We start from the raw sequence: 19,911 nt of genomic DNA on the forward strand, positions 1-19,911 counted from the left end.
GTAGCTGCACTACCTCTGAAGTGGTGTAGTGTTATGTGAAAGAGGACTTGGATTAGTTATAAATACATACTGCAAACTTAAGGTCAGTCACTAAAAAAAAATTTTTTTTAAGTATAACTCTTTTACACTGAACACTACAAAATGTTGCTGAAATTAATGAAGTTTTAAATAAATGGTAAGATATCCCATACCCATGGATTGGAAGACTTAGATAATACTCCCCAAATTGATTTATAGATTCAGTGTGATCCTTATCAAAATCCCTGCTGGGTTTTTTGTTTTGTTTTGTTTTGTTACTGTTGCAGCAATCGACAAGATGACCCTAAAATTTATACAGAAATGCAAGGGACTTAGAATAGCCACAAAAATCTTGAAAAAGAACAAAGCTGGAAGACACACTTCTTGACTTCAAACCTACTATAAAACTACAAGTAATCAAAATGGTGTAGCAATGGCATAAGGACAGACATATAGAACAATGGAGTAGAATTGAGAGTCCCAAAATAAACCCTCACATTCATGGCCAATTGATTTTTAACAAGGGTGCCCAGACTATTCAATGAAGAAAGAATAGTCTTTTCAACAAGTGGTGATGGGACACATGTGAAAGAATAAATGTAGACCCCTGCTTCACACCATATATAAAAATTAACTCAAAACTGAAGAGAAATCTAGGGCTTCCCTGGTGGCACAGTGGTTGAGAGTCCGCCTGCCAATGCAGGGAACACAGGTTCGTGCCCTGGTCCAGGAAGATCCTACATGCTGCAGAGTGGCTAGGCCTGTGAGCCATGGCCGCTGGGCCTGCACGTCCGGAGCCTGTGCTCCGCAATGGGAGAGGCCACAACAGTGAGAGGCCCACGTACCACAAAGGAAAAAAAAAAAAAAAAAAAACTGAAGAGAAATCTAAGTGTAAGAGCTAAACCTTCTAGAAGAAAACTTAGGAAAAGACCTTCATGACAGTGGATTAGGCAATAGTTTCTTAGATATGACACCAAAAGCACAAGCAATAAAAGAAACAATAGATAAAATGGACTTCAAAGTTAAAAGCATCTGTGCATCAAAGAATACCATAAAGAAAGAGAAAAGATAACCTATAGGACAGGAGAAAATATTTGCAAGTCATATGTCTAACAATGAGTTACCTTTTATAACTCAATAATAAAAAGACAATTCAACATAAGAATGGGCAGAGGATCAAACAGACATTTTTCCAAAGACAGAAGAGAAATGGCCAAAAGCATATGAAAAATGCTTACCATTATTAGTCATCAGGGAAATGCAAATCAAAACCACAATGAGAACTATTTCATATCCACTAGGATGGCTATAATCAAAATAACAAGTACTGGTGAGACATGGAGAAACTGGAATCCTCATACATTGTTGGTGGGAATGTAAAATGGTGCAACCACTTTGGAAAACAGTCTGTCAGTTCCACATAAAGTTAAAGATACGATCCAGCAATTTCACTCCTAGGAAAGCAAGAGAAATGAAAAGATATGTCCACATAAAAATGTGTACATGAATGTTCACAGTAGCATTACTCATAATAGCTACAAAAGGTAGAAACAACCCAAATGTTCATCAACTGATGAAATGCTGAACAATATGTAGCTTATCTATACAATGGAACATTATTTGGCCATAAAAAGAAGTGAAGTACTGATACATGCTATGACATGGATAAACCTTGAAAACATTATACTGAAAGAAGCCAGTCACAAAAGACTACATATTATATGATTCCATTTATATAAAATCTGCAGAATAGGTAAATATATAGAGATAGAAGGTAGATTAGTAGTTGCTTAGGGCTAGGATAGTTGGTGGGGGGGTTAATAGCTGCAGGGTATAGGGTTTCTTTCTGAGGTGATGAAAATGTTCTAAAATTGACTGTGGGGATGGTTGTACAACCCTGTTAATATACTAAAAACTGTACACTTTAAAGGGATGCACTATGTGGCATGTAAATTATATACCTCAATAAATCTGTTTTTTTAAAAAAAGGAGGAAGAGAGATGGAAAAAATAAGCTCTTCATGATCTAGTCCCTATTTCCCCACCATAATCTGATACCACTCCTCCCTTCAAACTATTGTTATCAGGCACACTGAACTTTCAGGTTTCCTACATATAACTTTTTTTTTTTAAACCTCTGAGGTTTTAAACTTGCGTTTCCTTCTACAAGAAACATTCTTACATTCTTCCCTTCTTTGGCCAATTTATCCCTTAGATCTCAGGTTGGATGTCATTATTCCATGTACCTAGCCATTTCTAACATTCCAAGCCTGAATTAGAGGCACCCCAATGTGCTCCCACAGCAATATGCATTTACTACTATTTCAGCACTCTTCTTACTGAATTCCAATTAACTGTTTGTAGTTCTCACTAAAACTGGGTCTTATTTATTGCATCGTGCTCTAGAATAGGTAAAAAATACTTTGCAAAGGATGGAATAAACTAACCATAAGCCAGAATCACTTTTGTGATCATTAGTCAGCTCAACAGAATACTTTTTTAAAAAGTCCTGAACTACTGGAAATATTTAATTGTAAAGAGAAAAGCAAGGGCACACAATTTGCCTAGAAATATGCATGAAACACTTAATGCTCCGACACTCTAAGTTTTCAAGTGGAGAAATACTGACCTGCCTTAGCTGGTTAAGCTTTATACAGACATACACATTTAACCTGACTGTTTGGAAAATACAGTTTTGATTTTCACATACTTTGACTGTATTTGAATCTTTTCCTGTGGTGATGCATGATAGGTTCTGAATTCCAGTGAGTATCTATCCACAGGTAAGTCTGAAAAATAAAAGACCCAAGAGAATACTAAGGCTCAGAGCACTCTTATCAATTCTGAATCTGGGTCAAGTTTGAATAGATAGCAAAGATTCCATATATATGGAAGATTATATATAACCGTTTCTAAAAGAAAGAGGTTCAGTAGAGTAAGAGGTAATTAAAAAAGGGAAGAGTCACAGATATAGAAAAACTAGTGGTTACCAAAGGGGAGAGGGGCAAATGAAGGGTATGGGATTAAGAAATATAAGTCTAGGGCTTCCCTGGTGGTGCAGTGGTTGAGAGTCCGCCTGCCGATGCAGGGGACACGGGTTCGTGCCCCGGTCCGGGAAGATCCCACATGCCGCAGAGCGGCTGGGCCCGTGAGCCATGACCGCTGAGCCTGCGCCTCCAGAGCCTGTGCTCCGCAACGGGAGAGGCCACAACAATGAGAGGCCCACGTACCGCAAAAAAAAAAAAGAAATATAAGTCTAAAGCAATGTGGTGTTGTCCTTTGTATAGATTTCTTCTAACTTAAGAATGGACTTCAGAAGCAATTTTGCTAGGAAACGTTCTGAATCTGGGGGGTTGGGTAGAGAAACATGGGTTTATGGGGAAGGAATCTGAGAAAATGGTCTTCTTAGCCAAACATTGTTTTGTGTGAAGTTGTTTAGCAATCCTGTAATTTAGAAATTTCTATGAGAGGTCCAAATAACTGCTGAAAAGCCTTTAAGAACACAACAGCATTTTCTGTCCAGAAGATTTAATTGTCTGAAGTTAAAAGTCAATTGATTGCCAAACTACATTTTGGTGACACAATGAAAGGAGAGGTAAAAGCTTTAAAACTGGAAAGGAGATTGAAGAAAGGAGAATTTTCTCAAACCATAAGATCTATGATAATGACATTAAAGTATGTTAGATTTTTTTTTCCCTAGACAGATGATAAGGCTAGAAGACTATAAATGTCAACTCAATTAAGAAAGAAAAACAGGCAACCCTGTTTCATGTTATGAATCATACATGTATCTAACAGCCTTGAGAAAGAGTACTTCTGAACTTGGAAGTATTTAAAATGCTAGGAATGTACATTAAACAATCTGCCTTTTATAACTTTTAAAAACATGAACATTGCAGAAAGTGTAAAGGAAACGATGCTCTGATCATATACACTCATTCACATATACGATAGTGAGGGAATGCTAAGCAGAATGTAAATGTAGAAAACGAAATATATAATTTATCGCCTTTGGGAAAATAAGGTTTTAGAAAAGGAAAAATTAAAGGAAATATGACTGAGAAGGTTTTATATATAACAATTCCTAAAAGAAAGAGGTTCAGTATAGTAAAAGGTAATTAAGAAAGGAAAGAGTCACAGATACAGAAAAACTAGTGGTTACCAAAGGGGAGAGGGGCAAATGAAGGGTATGGGATTAAGAAATATAAGCTGCTATGTATAAAATACATAAACAACAAGGATATATTATATAGCGCAGGGAATTATAGCCATTATCTTATAATAAACTTTAATGGAATATAATCTGTAAAATACTGAATCAATATGCTGCACACCTGAGACTAATCAACTATACTTCAATTTAAAAGAAAGTTGTTTTAGAAATAAGTTTAAGACACCCTTCTGATATTTACAAGGTATTAATTATTATGTGCTTCTGATGTTAGGATCCTCTCTTTTTTTTGGCCATGCTGTGCGGCATGTGGGATCTTCGTTCCCTGACCAGGGATCCGATCCGCACCCCTGCATTGGAAGCATGGAGTCTTAACCACTGGAACTCCAGGGAAGTCCAGGATCCTTTCTCTTTAAAGTCCAGGGACCAGCAGCTTATCCATGACATTGCTGAAATGATTATAAATAAACAAATATCATAACTTCTACTACTTAAAGCAATTGAGTAATCACAATAAAGGAAAATTACATTTGTATGTATGGGTATATATGTATATGCATGTATGTGTTTGGTGTAATGCTTATATTCTGGAACTGAGGTAAGAAGGGAAAACTCCAGTAGTTTAATTGATAATAATAATTTTTATTGATAGTCAACTACATTCTTTGTATTTTCAGCATAAAAGATATACAGCTCTTAAAATGGATGGGCACAACCTAGGAGAACAACTGAAATCAATAATTTAGAACTACAGAAATTTAATGACATAAAATATGATAGACTTTAAAAGCTGAAACTGCATCCAGATGTTCTTCCAGAAAGTTATGGTTAGCTAGCCATACTAAAACTCCTGGAGACTGTTCTTTGTTGTTTCAGTCAGACAAGAATCTCCAAATGAATACAGAAATTTTCATATTGAGACAAAGGAACTGAAGGCAAGGGCTTGAGGCAGGAAACAAATTAGAAATTCAATCTTCTTGCCACTGCACAAGTAGAGTAGATATTTGGCATCTGTCTTTCTCATTTCCCAAACAGAATCTCAAGTGTTTGGGTTCAGAAAACTCTGGTTTTGTCCTAAACTCTCCTTTAAAACCTTGACATTAGAATAAAGGGTGCTCAAAATAAATTCTGTTTCCCTATCACTCATAAATCTGGAGGAGGAAAAAGGATAAATAATAATAGCTGTCACTATATTCTGGGCACTTATTTAGTGCCATTCATGGTATTATTAAGTGTTTTACATATGCTCATTTAATTCTCAAAACAATACAAATGAAGGAACTGAATAACAGGCTAAATGAATAGGTACCAGCTTGAAAAATCTCTGATTCGACACTGTGCTCAAAGTTTACTGTTTAGTAATATTTTGGTAGAACAGTTTAATTTTTTTGTACGTTTGTCCAGAGAGTTAAAACCTTAGAAACATAGGGGCTTCCCTGGTGGCGCAGTGGTTGAGAGTCCGCCTGCCGATGCAGGGGACATGGGTTCGTGCCCCGGTCCGGGAAGATCCCACATGCTGCGGAGCGGCTGGGCCCGTGAGCCATGGCCACTGAGCCTGCACGTCCGGAGCCTGTGCTCCGCAACAGGAGAGGCCACAACAGTGAGAGGCCCACGTACCGAAAAAAAAAAACAAAAAAACAAACCTTAGAAACATCAACAAAGAGGTCTCATAAACCCTGTTTCCACAGACAATGGCACATTCTCCACAAACAACTTTGCACAGGAAATACTAAATTAATTTTCTCCAGGTGTTTAGAAACTCAGTTAATCCAATAAAAGACTATAACACTATTTTACTTTCTTAATTCTAATAAAAAGCAATTTTAAAAAATTAATCTGATTGCCAACCTTACTTCCTTTTAAAATTATATTGAAATTCTGGGCCTAGATCTTCTGGACAATTTTTCTGGTATATTATTTAAAATTACATTTTAAAGCCATGCACTTTTTGATAGTAATTCATGAGTGATTAAAAAATAGACTGAATTCTATTTTGATTCTGCTAATTCAAGAAGTTCTTTAAATTCTGTAATTTACTTAAAAAGTAAGTTAGGAGATTTATGACACGAAGTACTTTAAGCAAGATCCAACTAAATTCTTGTACAGTTTAATTCTTCCTATCATTTTTACTCTGCAAAATCTCAAATAGCAGCTTGTGTACTCAAGTTATTTACATATTTTCTCCCTTAATCATTCACTTTTCAAAGGACAGAGTTCATTTAACAAACAGTTATTATGTCTTTGTTTCATTGCTATTTTTGTTTGCCTTCTTTAATGAATGAATCATTTCAAAATCACAGTTTATAAAGTGATACTTGTTTCTACTATCTCTCATGGAAAAAATGCAGGTCCAACAATTGCATTCTTTATCACTCTCCCCACTACGTCTCACCACCATATCCCCAAAAGATATGTTAAATTACAAATAGATAAACGTCTTTAAGAAGTCAGGTCTCTCATTTACAACTTCCAGGCTCAGTTATCAATAGACTATGCCCGTAAGTAATCGTGACTTTGACACTAGCTGTAATTCAGCAGGAAACTAATTATTGGTGAAGTAGGAGGAATGAGAATCATGAGAAAGATCTGTCAGGCCACCCTAATTCATAAAGAAAAGGGTGGGAAGTGTCACATACCCTTTAATTTAGGAAGGCAGATTTCAAAAAGGTAGGCATGATTGCACGGAATGAAATTCTTGAAGGAAAAGAGATGCGAGAGGTTAGGAAGCTCTTGAAAATGGGGTTCTGACTAATATTACAGATGATGCCAAGAAAAGGGAGGTACTAAAGAAACCAGGGACTCACCTGAACAGCACGCTATAAAAATAAAAAAAAGTAGGGCTTCCCTGATGGTGCAGTGGTTGAGAGTCTGCCTGCTGATGCAGGGGACACAGGTTCGTGCCCCGGTCCGGGAAGATCCCACATGCCGCGGAGCGGCTGGGCCCGTGAGCCATGGCCGCTGAGCCTGCGCGTCCGGAGCCTGTGCTCTGCAACAGGAGAGGCCACAACAGTGAGGCCCATGTACCGCACAAAAAATAAAAATAATAAAAATAAATAAATAAATAAAATTTAAAAAGTAGTGCGGTATAAAGAACAGAGCATGGGCTTTTAAATCCAGGTCTACCACCTAATTAAATGATGCCAAGCAAATCCTTCTCTAAACATGCTTCTTCGTCAGCAAAATGGGAATAACATTTCTTGTGAAGAGCTACTATAGGGGGTTTGCTAAGTTCAATATTTCTTTGCTGGTCTCTTTGCCCTTAGGCTATATACTATTAAGAAAGCACTATGTTCAAAAGTTACTTAATTCTTTTTTCCTTGATAGTTACATTATCAATTTGACATATAGTCAGGCTCACTGGTTTCAATTTGTATTCAATACTAGGATTTACTTTCTTGCTATCATTTTTAATTTATTTTTTTGAATATGTGACACACATATGTGGTTCAAGCAAAGCTTCCTCTTTGCCCTTCATTACAGTAGTGGTACTATTCTTTATATAGGGTAAAAATTTGACCATTTGTCCACGGGCTAGAATCTATATTCTGGTATGGTGACGTTTATATCTATAACCTAAAACTACATAGCATTTATGATCAATTTTAAGATAACTGCCTATGGCTACTGAAAAGATTATAGCAAAGAATCTTCAAAAGTTAGTCCCATTAATTTTAGTTGACACACAGTGCTATGTGCCAAGCACTGTTTTATATACATGAATGTTTTAACCTTCAAAGAGACCTCTGAAGTATGTCGGCCAAGATCATGCTGCTAGCAAGTGGTACAGGTAGAATTTGAATCCAGACTCCAGAGTCTGTGTTATTAGCCACTTAACTATAATGTCTCCTGCATTCTAACCAGTCACACAGATGTTCTTGCCATATGGGGACTACAGAATTTAAACCTTTTCTGGCTTACCTTAAAAAAAAAGTGTGACTTAGGAAAATTACTGTATCACAACTTTTCCCATTATTAATAAAAATTTAAAAGATAAGCAAACATGGGCTTCCCTGGTGGCGCAGTGGTTGAGAGTCCGCCTGCCGATGCAGGGGACACGGGTTCGTGCCCCGGTCCGGGAAGATCCCACATGCCGCGGAGCGGTTAGGCCCATGAGCCATGGCCGCTGAGCCTGCGTGTCCGGAGCCTGTGCTCCGCAACGGGAGAGGCCACAACAGTGAGAGGCCCGTGTACCGCAAAAAAAAAAAAAAAAAAAAAAAAGATAAGCAAATATGGACTAAATCTCTTTTGATTTCTCTCATTCAATTAACATTTATTAAACACCTTTGGGAGATAAAGTGAATCAATTTGCTCTCCTTCCTTCTCCAAATCCCACTGAAATGACCCAAGCAATATATATGTAGAAAAATTCTATAACAGCATGGGAAAATGTCAACAACAAAACAGAATCACTAAAGAATTTCTGGAATGTAGAAGAGAATAAGTTCACAGAAAAGGAGCAAGTGCCTATGTTGCTTATAATAATACAGTTAAAAGACAGTCCTCTTCCTCAGAGAAGTGGACGGATTTTCCTTTTTAGTTTTTTAACTCAGAAAAACCCCAAGCTCAGAAGATTGGAGCCCTCAACCACAGTAGAGGGCTTTGGGTGATATCTAAGGGGATACAAGAAGTTAGTGGGAACTGCACCAGTGTCCTGACCATTTGGGATGGCTGATGACATTTGCAAGCCAGACCTTTTTCACCTGGGTGTGGACTGTTTGAAGTCAAGTTGGGGATCTGCCACATCAAGTTCCTAAAGAGGGAGGGCAGAGGGCAGTAGGAGGCGATATATGAGGGATAAAGTATTTTTGTTAACTCTAGGCTAACAAAGAGAACAAAAGCACCGGCCAACAATTTATAGAGGTAAAAATTAAAAATAAAAATAAATAAAAGAAATAGCACAGTAGGGAAAACCCATAATGCACCCAACCCCCCTGATAACTCTGAAGACATTCACAATAACATTAATTAAAATCTTAAAGGGGGAGGGATAAATTGGGAGATTGGGATTGACATATATACACTACTATATATAAAATAGATAACTAATAAGGACCTACTGTATAGCACAGGGAACTCTACTCAGTACTCTGTAATGACCTATATGGGAAAAGAATCTAAACAAAGAGTAGATATATGTGTATGTATAACTGATTCACTTTGCCATACAGCAGAAACTAACACAACATTGTAAATCAACTATACTCCAATAAAAATTTTAAAATAAAATAAAACTTGAAAAGTCAAAACAATAAAATAAAATGAAGTCTTAAATACAGGGTGGTCCACTTAAAGCAGACATCTTACCGGCTACTGGTGTGATTGTAAATGGTTGATGGATGATAGCTACCTGCTGGATGGTTAGTAGGCAGATACTAGAAATAGTCCTCTAAAGCTCTGGGGGTTAGTCCTATATCAGCGACACTTCAACATACATGAGTTTGTCTTCTGATCCTAACACGTTAAATGTTACTGAGAGTGGGAGTCCTAAAGGTGATCTAACATGACTGTCTACATCTGTTTTAAATAAGATTCATTGCTATGGTTTTTTAAGTGATTCAATTAATGATTTTAAAACTTTAACCTCTCAAAGTAATCATTTTATCTACAGGATAAGAAAATATAAAGAGTTTCTCATTTTATGCTCATAATAAGCAAATGAATAGGACTGTAACAAATTATCTTATAGGCTTGGGCTTCCCTGGTGGCGCAGTGGTTGAGAGTCTGCCTGCCGATGCAGGGGAAACGGGTTCGTGCCCCGGTCCACGAAGATCCCACATGCCGCGGAGCGGCTGGGCCCGTGAGCCATGGCCGCTGGGCCTGTGCGTCCGGAGCCTGTGCTCCGCAACGGGAGAGGCCACAACAGTGAGAGGCCCACATACCGCAAAAAAAAAAAAAAAAAAAAATTATCTTATAGGCTACCTGTGATTATCAATCACCCTTTACTTTTAGAACCCTTTATACTTGGTTACTGACTTCAACTAATGAAGTCGGGGTCATGACTTATATACTTAGCTGGTTAGGGAGAAATCTACTTTAGGACGGCAGACTGCATCCATAACCCACTTAGCAAATGTTAGCTGGAGTAAGAAGGTTGACAGAATATTAATGGTTTAGTATAATATGTCATCATTACTGGAAAATCCCCAAATACATGTTACCTTTGATATGCAGAACAGAACTTGTATAAAAACATTTAAATAGGCTTCCTGGTACTTTTTTCTTAGTGCACTAAGGTGGAAGAAGGCAGCAATCCAGGTTAAGCATCAGGGGCATCATACAGCGTGTATGGTAAAAATGATAGGGTCAACCAGGTCTAACACAGTGATACACCCTAGTTTAAAAAAAAACCAGGACTTCCGTGGTGGCACAGTAGTTAAGAATCCACCTGCCAATGCAGGGGACACGGGTTCGAGCCCTGGTCCGGGAAGATCCCACGTGCCACCGAGCAACTAAGCTCATGTGCCACAACTACTGAGCCCACGTGCCACACTACTGAAGCCTGCACACCCAGAGCCCGCGCTCCACAACAAGAGAAGCCACCATGATGAGAAGCCTGCACACCACAACGAAGAGTAGCCCCTGCCCGCTGCAACTAGAGAAAGCCCCTGTGCAGCAACGAAGACCCAATGCAGCCAAAAATACATAAATAAATATTTTTTTAAAAAATCAGGTTGCTTTTGGTGACAATATGATAGGCAAATAGCCAACTGCAACATTATATTTTATGTATCACAATGTGATAACAGATTAATCCATTTAGTTGCTTAACAACAGCTATCTATCATAGGTGCCTGTACTGTGGTAGGTGTTTCAGGTATATTAACTTTGATTCGTACAGCCACTTTGCAAGGTAAGAGGTATTATCCCCATTTATAGATGAGGAAACTAAAGCTCAGAGGCCAAATAACAAGTCCAAAGCCACATAGTTGGGAAATGGCAGAGCTAGAATTTGAACTGAATCCTGGCTTCACCCCCATACTCCTTTCACTATAACTTTCTTAATAAAATAATTTTCTAAGAATTCAATGTATCATATATACCCACTTTTATTTTAAATCAAGAGATGGGATTCATGAGGGTGAAGGAGGAATACAGAACTATTTTTTGGTTGGGAAAAATAAAGAATAAACATTTAAGTAATTTTTCAAGCACAAACAAAACATCTACAGCAAAGCCTAAACTAGAAGCCAAGTTTCAATAGAGGTACTCCTCAAGTTAAAAATACTTAATTTGTACGATTTTGTACCCCAATTGGCATATAAAATACTGTTTTCCTCCTCCTTCCATCCATTCACAGGGCCCCTCAACAAACAGTAACCATACTAGCCAGGACTCACGGCCCCTCCCATGGGGGTTGAATGAGGAGCACTGGATCTAGCCTATTCTGTATCACTTTGCTTCCCCATGGAGAGATCATTTATCCATTACAAGTTCCTTATCTTCCCCACGTCCACTCACCACCATCATGCACCATACATATCAATCACATGCACATTCATGCACTCATACCAATCTTCCTCATCTCCACTGAGTTAATTATATCTCAGGTTATTCCACTTCAGGAAATCTCTTAAACATACATTTTCTGTAAGTCCTTTTTCTTCCTTTGACAGGGCAATTTGTAAGTAAAAAAATGACCCAAAATATTGTTGACAAATGTAAGAAGAATCTCAGTGAAGCACCTATATCACACAGAAGAAATGCCATAAGTTTTAAAGTCAAACTGACAAATTAAAGGATCAGAGGAATAAGCCACCATTTCTTATTCCTTTTTAACTTTTTAAAAGCTATTTATTAGTAATACAACTGTATTGTTTTCTACTATTTTTTTTTTGATGCAGAAGTAAATGTTTCAGTTATAACATGGCCTTACAGACTTGCTTAGGAATCTAATTTCTGTATTGACCCAGAGAATCAACTAATCAACCTACAAATTAACTTTCATCTTATAATATCTTTTCAAAGTTGGGAATAACTAGATGGTTGCTGGACCTTACTTTCCAAAATAAAAACCAACTGATAATCTGTCAAAAAAATTAAGAATGAATTTTGTGGACATGCAGTTATTGAACAAAAATTTGGCATATGTAACAATGTAAGTATTGTGTTTGTGAAAATAAGACAACTAGGAATGCCAAATAGTCCTCTTTCCTGACTAGCTCCTTTCTGCTTTGATATTCGAATTCTACTCTCACTTCAAACATAACGTCTAAACCAAAATCATCACTTTTGCCCTTAAAGCAGCTCACTCTCCAAAGTTCCCAGCTCTATTCCCTACTCCAGGTTCAAAATCTTAGTGTCAACCATAACACTTCCTCTTTCCTGCCATGTGCAAGCTTGGTGTGAGTGCTACCTAAGTAAGGTACGGAGACGAATAAATTTTATGCCCTGTTCTTAAGGAACTTTAAAAACCTACATTAGGGCTTCCCTGGTGGCGCAGTGGTTGAGAATCCGCCTGCCGATGCAGGGGACACGGGTTTGTGCCCTGGTCCTGGAGGATCCCACATGCCGCGGAGTGGCTGGGCCCGTGAGCTATGGCCGCTGAGCCTGCGTGTCCGGAGCCTGTGCTCCGCAACAGGAGAGGCAGCAGCAGTGAGAGGCCCACGTACCGCAAAAAACAAAACCAAAACAAAAAAAAATCTACATTAGAGGGACTTCCCTGGTGGCGCAGTGGTTAGGAATCTGCCTGCCAATGCAGGGGACACGGGTTTGAGCCCTGGTCAAGGAAGACCCCACATACCATGCAGCAACTAAGCCCGTGCACCACAACTACTGAAGCCTGTGCCTAAAGCCCGTACTCCACAACAAGAGAAGCCACCACAGTAAGAAGCCCCCACTCACTGCAACTAGAGAAAGCCTGTGCGCAGCAACAAAGACCCAACGTGGCCGAAAATAAATAAATTTATTTTAAAAAAATCTACACTAGAAAACAGGGCAAGTAACACACATATAACCATGATATGGATATGCTACCATGAAAAACATGCAAGAGGGAAAAATCACTTTAGGTAGGGGATCAAAAAAGGTTTTTATGAAGACAGCAGTTGACACATGCTTGGAGGATGGGTAGGACGCTGATACAACAGGAACTGCGAAGAGTGAGAGGGCATTTCAGACTGAGAATAAACAACATAAGCAAAGATTTAGAGATGAGACTATAGATTGTATTTAGGAAACCTAAAGTAATACAGAGGGGCTGGAATGTAGATCCACATAGGATCTAAGGCTGGAAAGGTAAGCAAGAGCTGTATTGTGAAGATCCTTGAGTGAGTGCCTTCTGTGCTATGGCAGATGAAGAGTCACTGAAGGTTTCTGTTTCAAGCATATGCAGTGGTTAAGAGCCAGGACTCTGGAGCTAGAGTTCCTGGATTCAAATCTCAGCTCTTCCACTTATCAGCTATGTGACCTTGGGCAAGTTACTTAATTTCTCTATATCTCTGTGGGGCTAATAACAGCACTTAGGGATGCTGTGAGGATTAAATTAGTTCATACATGTAAAGTGCCTAGAAAAGTATCTGTCATAAAGTAAATGCTATATAAGTATTTGCAATTATTATTATCCTTATCCTTTAGAAAGATAAATTTAGCAGCGATGTATAGAAATGAACTGAAATGGAAATTTCCCTGTCCTCTATATAGGTTTACTCACGCCATTCCACTTTCAAGCACTGCCCAAGTCTTCCTAATTATTTAAATACCATCATTGGTACTTCCCTGACGGTCCAGTGGTTAAGACTCCGTACTCCCAATGCAGCGGGCATGCGTTCGATCCCTGCTCAGGGCACTAAGATCCCACATGCCGCACGACGCGGCCAAAAAAAAAAAGAAAGAATTGAGTTTCATAAATACTCATCATTAAATGTATAATCTATTAAGCTCAAATTCTACCTCATCCTCAACCACCTGGGCAGAAAGTAGTTTCATCACCTATGACACTTATTTCATATGTATATAACTTTATCTTCCCAAACACAGTACAGGTTCCTCAAGGATAAAATACTTTTTCATTTGCTTAAATGCAATCCCTCAGAGTATTTAGTACAGTTCCTTACAGACCACACATACCTTAATAAGCATCTGTTGTGAGACTGTCTGGAATAAAGTACAGTGGTATACGAAATATCTACGGGAAGATTTACAGAATACTCATAGTAAATTAAAGATTTATTTTATTAAAACGCATGGTACTTTATAAATGAAATGGTCATATAAATGAAAAGGCTTTGGAAATCTCTGCCTTAATTTGAACATGTCCTATCTATTTTTGAAAAAAATTTCTATTATTATAGCTGAAAGTAGACCCAATCATGTTCCATGTGAATAACTTACTGTGAATAGACCACAAGTGGGGAGACCTAGTGAAATTCTCCTCTCCCATTTTCTTACTTGACCCAACCAACTGCATTTTCTTTACTCTTTTTAAATCTCTAACGATAGCAGTATATGGTCGCTGGTTGAACAGATCTATATTAAAAGTCAGCAGCTGCCTTTTTGCTCAATATACACAACAGCAAGTGTCAAAATACCAAATGTGACCTTTTATTTATAGCAAAGCTAGTATAAAGAGACATAAAAAGTGCAGTCTTTTCCTCCCAATTAAAAAAAAAAATTCAGCAATTCAAAGAAATGTTTGCTTCAAAACTGAAGTCATATACTGAAACTTCATGTAAGCAAATTATACTTGCTGGTTTATATATACTCATAAATACATGTAAGTATCATTGATAGCAACACCCAAATCTTTACTTTGTCAACTCTAAGGCAATAAATCCCAAAGGACTACTGCGTTCTACTTGCCCATGTCATACTCAGTAAGGATATGTAATTTAGCTGTAATTTACAGCTAATGAGAGAATACATAGTAAAGTTTACAGAGGTATATTATTAAAAAAGTGATTTTAATCCAGATATTTACTTTTAGATACCTTGATTTTTAAGGATCCTTAGGTTCCCTCATGCTCTTATCTAACCTCTCTAGTATTTCAACAATAGCTTTGCTAAACATTATTTTTCATCAGTCTACAGTCAATAAAGAATAAAATAATGTTGCCACTACCCCCAATCTGTTGTTACCAGTGGACCAGGTTTTGTAAGTATCAAACTTTTCAGCAGCTAGCTGCTAGTTGGGCAAAGAATTCTAAAAAGTACTTGGGAAAAAATGTGTAATTTCAGAGCTTGAAAATAAAACATTCTGACAACCAAAAAGATATGAATGTCATGTTTACATAAATCATCATAGACAAAGTTGTAAATATGAAATTTATACCTATACATTGTCATTGCTGTCACTGTACAACCTAATTTCTTGGGTTACTTAGAAGATATAAAACAAGGTCACTATGTAAACAATTATCCATTCAGGTTGCATGATTAAGCTCTTATTTATAATTCAATAATAACAATTTCATAAACAGTAATACTTTACTACACGTCTAAATTTCCCCTATAAGATTATGTAATATGGCCCACTGCTTAAGCATGCGTTGAAATGGGGTATGAAAAAATTCAAAGACTCACAGTTGCATTGAAGAAGTTAATGACAACTAGAAGAAATTTTATGCCATAAACAAAAACTAAATTTTCAGTTGTACTATTTGCTATTATACAGTTGTACTATTTGCTATTCAGTTGTACTATTCTATTAAGAAACAACTATCTCATATATTTCAAACTTATTTTCAGCCTTTGAGGTGAGACTAATTGACTCTCTATACTCCAACTGTAAAGCTTTACAGACCACTATATTCCTTTAAAAATAACTTCTGGCCATGTACCGCAACTACTGAGCCCACGCGCCTAGAGCCTGTACTCTGCAACAAGAGAAGCCACCGCAATGAGAAGCCCGTGCACCACAACGAAGAGTAGTAGCCTGCCGCTCACCACAACTAGAGAAAGCCCCCACTCAGCAACGAAGACCCAGCACAGCCAAAAAAAAAAAAAAAAACTTACGAAATAAATGATTTTCACAGTGCACTGCAGATGTTACTCTAATCTACAGAAGAACAGAAAGTTGGGGTCTGAACCTGCGTAACAATCGCAAGTACTGCAAGAGGCATTAAGTACATCTGAATGATATAATTTTTATTAATAAAAAACCCTTAAGGACAACTTGTCTAAGATCAATTACATGGCTAGCAAATAGTGGGACTGGGATTTGACTACATGTTGATTTAGCCCCAAAACCTGTGAGCCCTTTCCACTATGCCAGGCTGCCTTTCACTTAGAAAACCTCTTTAGTCTGTTCCAGGAACATATAAACCCAATGCATTCCTTGGTTTTGGTACTTACGTGTATCCCATTAAGCTTATATCACCACTACAACTGACCTCAGAGTCTGTCTTCCCAGAGACCTCCCCTCCCCAAGTAGGATTTCAGAAACATTCAATACAGACACATCGTGTTGCCTTAAATCTTTTTTAGAACAAGGCAAGATATAAGTAAATAAATAACACAAATAATACAAAAGGGAAATATTTTTAAATTCAGATGTTTTGATCTTTCATATAATAATACTAATATTTGAGCATTTGCTATGTATTAGACCATGTGCTAATTCTTCATATGCCATATTTTATTTTCTCATAAGCATCCTTTGAGATAAATATATCATCCCCATTTTACAGCTGAGAAATCAAATTACATGCCCCAAATCATAAAACTCAAAAAGGGAATCCAAGAATCAAATCTAGATATGTCTGACTCCTATGGGTCCTGACCCTTAGGACCATTTTACTACACTGCAACTCCAATACAAACTCAATATTTATGAGGAAAGGGGTTAAACAACAACACTATTTTAGGACACACTAAGCTGAACAGTGGAGGACTGACGTATATGACTCTTACTATGCCAGCTTTGAAAGGGGCTCAGGCAGTCGAGTGAGGAAAAATTCAACAAGTCTGGTTGCATCTAATAAATGCGACGGCAGTCAACATTCTGTAATATCTTTTTCGGAATTTCCTTCCTCTTAGATTTTTCCATTCTCTCATGGCTTCTGTCCATGTTCTTGGTCCCAAATTCCCCTTCTCCAAAACTTTTAGGCCAACTAGCTTACACCCTTCATCCTGAAGTGGCTACATCTCTGTTGATAATGGTAAAAACAGAGGCTTTCTGGAACTAAGGTTGTAAAGGGAATAAATGCTTTGTTCAGGAAATATAATCTCATATTGGAAAATCTGGCCTATGCTGTGAAATTCACAGTATTATAAGTGATTTCAAGTTTCAAGTATGACCTGTGAACACTGTAAAAAGACTGGCCTTTGATTTGGGGGGTTCTTTTTGGCTGAATTGGGTCTTAGTTGTGGCACATGGGACCTTTCTTGAGGCATGCAGGATCTTTCGTTGTGGTGCGTGGTCTGTTCGTTGCAGTGCAAGGGCTTCTCTCTAGTTGTGGCATGTGGGTTTTCTCTCTCTAGCTGTGAGTCTTTGAATTTTTATTCAAAGTTCTTATTTGATATGTTGAAATAAATAATACTGATGTTACTTTTTAAAAAACCAAGGAGGACTTCCCTGGTGGCGCAGCGGTTAAGAATCCACCTGCCAATGCAGGGGACATGGGCCCGAGCCCTGGTCGGGGAAGATCCCACACGCCACGGGGCAACTAAGCCCATGTGCCACAACTACTGAGCCTGCGAGCCACAACTACTGAGCCCGTGTGCCACAACTACTGAAGCCCACGCTCCTAGAGCCCGTGCTCTGCAACAAGAGAAGCCACCGCAATGAGAAGCCTGCACACCGCAATGAAGAGTAGCCCTGCACAGCAACAAAGACCCAATGCAGCCAAAAAAAAAAAAAAAATCTTCCATTAAAAAAAAAAAAAAGGAAAAAATTTTATACCTCTTTACCATTATGAAGAAATGTTATTCTTTTTTTTTTTTTTTTTTTTTTTTGCGATATGCGGGCATCTCACTGTTGTGGCCTCTCCTGTTGCAGAGCACAGGCTCCGGGCGCGCAGGCTCAGCGGCCATGGGGCACGGGCCCGGCCACTCCGCGGCATGTGGGATCTTCCCAGACCGGGGCACGAACCCGTGTCCCCTGCTTCGGCAGGCGGACTCTCAACCAGTGCGCCACCAGGGAGGTCCCAGAAATGTTATTCTTGGAAGGCAAAGAAATCTACTGGCCCAAATTTCCATCAGCTGATGAATAGATAAATAAATGGGGATATACCACACTATTTGGCAATAAGAAGAAATGAACTGCTGATACTTGCTATAATATGGATAAACCTTGAAAATGTTATGCTAAGTGAAAGAAGCCAATCACAAAAGACCACATATTGTATGACTCCATTTATATGAAATGTCTAGAATAGGCAAATCTACCAAGACAGAAAGCAGACTGCCTAAGAACCAGGAAGGTGGAGGGTGATGGCTACAGCATCTGGGGTTTCTTTTTGGAGTACTGAGAATATTCTAAAATTGACTATGGTGATGGTGGCACAACTTTATGAATATACTAAAAGCCACTGCATTGTACACTTTAAATAGGTTAATTTTATGGTTATGTGAATTTTATGGTTGTGAATTATGTCTCAATAAAGCTGTTTTTAAAAAAGAAATTTACTGGAAAAAGACTCAAAAGCCATTGAGAAAGTTTTGTTAATGCTTTTTAAATTAAAGAAAAGCACAATCTCAAGATTTTTGCCCTCTTAGGTAACCCAATTCTGTCCTTCTCTGTAAGTCATGTCCAAGATGATTAACAAGACAAAGTTATAGATAGGTTTGTTTGCTTAACAACTGATGTTACAGAGCTCCTTCACACCAAACCAACTTTGTGATTACTGAAGTTGTCACAGTTCAGGAGAAAGGGCTTATTATTTAATAATTTTCTAGTATTTAATAAACGGGTCTGCTTGGGAAGCTTGTAATTTTAATGTTTTAAACCAAAGACTCCCAACTTGTAGGCTAGGGTCTACCTAAAGATCTTGAACTCTTATGTGATAGATGTCAAGCCCACAGTCCCCTATCTGTGGTTTACCAGCATTTCCTGTGGAGAGAGTAGTGAGTAACAGAATGGGAAATGAAACCCTCCCCACAAAGTCTTTTATTTCCCCAAGCATCTGCCAGTCTTTGTACTTGAGGAAAAAGAAAATTCTTCCTTGCAAAATGCCAGCCATATCCTGGGTTTCAACCAGGTAATGCTTTTTTCCCATTTCTGATGTTTCTGTCCATGAGGGGCGGGGTAGAGGTGTGGTTGTTAGAATATCTTAGTTTATCTGTGTCCCCTCACTCAATCCTTCTCAGATCAGGAGGAATGACTTCATCTGACTGACAGTTCAGGAGAAAAAACTGGGCATAAGTGGTCCAACTTTTTGCCCTTGGGAGCAAGTTGCCTAAAGGGAGCATTCATCTCTTCTGTTCTTTCATGCTGGAAGTCTTATAGGGCAGGTCCCAAGTCCTGCCTGGGATTGGACAGTTAAGTCTGTTCGATTTTGAGGCCCAGTAAGAGGAAGCGACTTGTCCAAGGATATAAGCCACATTCTCCAATATCGTCTTTATCAATAATAAATAATATTTTGGCTCCTAATTATCTTATTCTTTTTTTTTCTCAATTAGTTCAGAATATAAGTAGGGAAGAGGGTGTTATTGAGACTCCTTAAACACCCTAACATCCAATCTAAACAATTTTAAAAAGAATGAAAGTAAAAAAATAAATAAATAAGGTGGCAGTCATTATAGCTTTAAAAGTTTGTGCATAATCTGCAAGCTATTAGAACAAACTCA

General features: G+C 38.1%; 1 protein-coding gene across 1 annotated transcript in view; it reads right to left on the reverse strand.

Moving 5' to 3' along the window:
* MOSMO (modulator of smoothened) overlaps positions 1-19,911 on the reverse strand; it is a 60,734-nt gene that overhangs the window by 36,699 nt on the left and 4,124 nt on the right. The gene's annotated exons all lie outside the window — the stretch shown is intronic.

The sequence above is a fragment of the Mesoplodon mirus genome (genome assembly GCF_964341445.2).
Source record: "Mesoplodon mirus genome assembly, chromosome: 15".
Taxonomy (NCBI): domain Eukaryota; kingdom Metazoa; phylum Chordata; class Mammalia; order Artiodactyla; family Ziphiidae; genus Mesoplodon; species Mesoplodon mirus.